This window comes from Penaeus monodon, chromosome 22 (assembly GCF_015228065.2).
Source record: "Penaeus monodon isolate SGIC_2016 chromosome 22, NSTDA_Pmon_1, whole genome shotgun sequence".
NCBI lineage: Eukaryota > Metazoa > Arthropoda > Malacostraca > Decapoda > Penaeidae > Penaeus > Penaeus monodon.
The window spans coordinates 31,789,636-31,790,209 of record NC_051407.1 but is presented as its reverse complement, the minus strand read 5'-3'; positions in this window follow the sequence as shown (position 1 = coordinate 31,790,209).

Genomic DNA, 574 nt, shown 5'->3' with positions numbered 1-574 from the left:
TACATACATGATCTCATTTTTTAACCCTGAAATCATTTTAGACAAAAGATCCAGGGAGATTATGCCATCACTACAACCACTTGTTGAAAGATTGCCAAGGATTTATGAAGGGACATTCAAGTCCTCGATAATGAGTGGAGGGCATTGGGCAGCATACCAATTCCTGAGGAAATGAGATCAGAACAAAATCCAATTCAATTTTATTCCAATCTTGGTAAAATGAAAGAGGAAGAAGAAATTTTATTTAGAAATTTAACAGATTTTATTTTACAGATTTTATCTCTTCCGGTTACAAATACTGATGCAGAGAGGATTTTTTCGAAGTTAAATCTAATTAAAACTGATATTAGAAATAAATTAAGCATCCAATCCATAAAATCCCTTGCTTATGTAGCAGAAGAGGTTAAAGAAAAAGAATGTTGCTATAAGTTCAGACCCTCTGAAAAAATAAAAAATTGTGTGTAATCCCATCATAATTATGATTTGTTAAAATCATATGTTTACCTATGTTAAGTTTATTGTTTGTCTAAACATTGTATCATATAGTATTTGTCATATATGTTATGTGCTTACT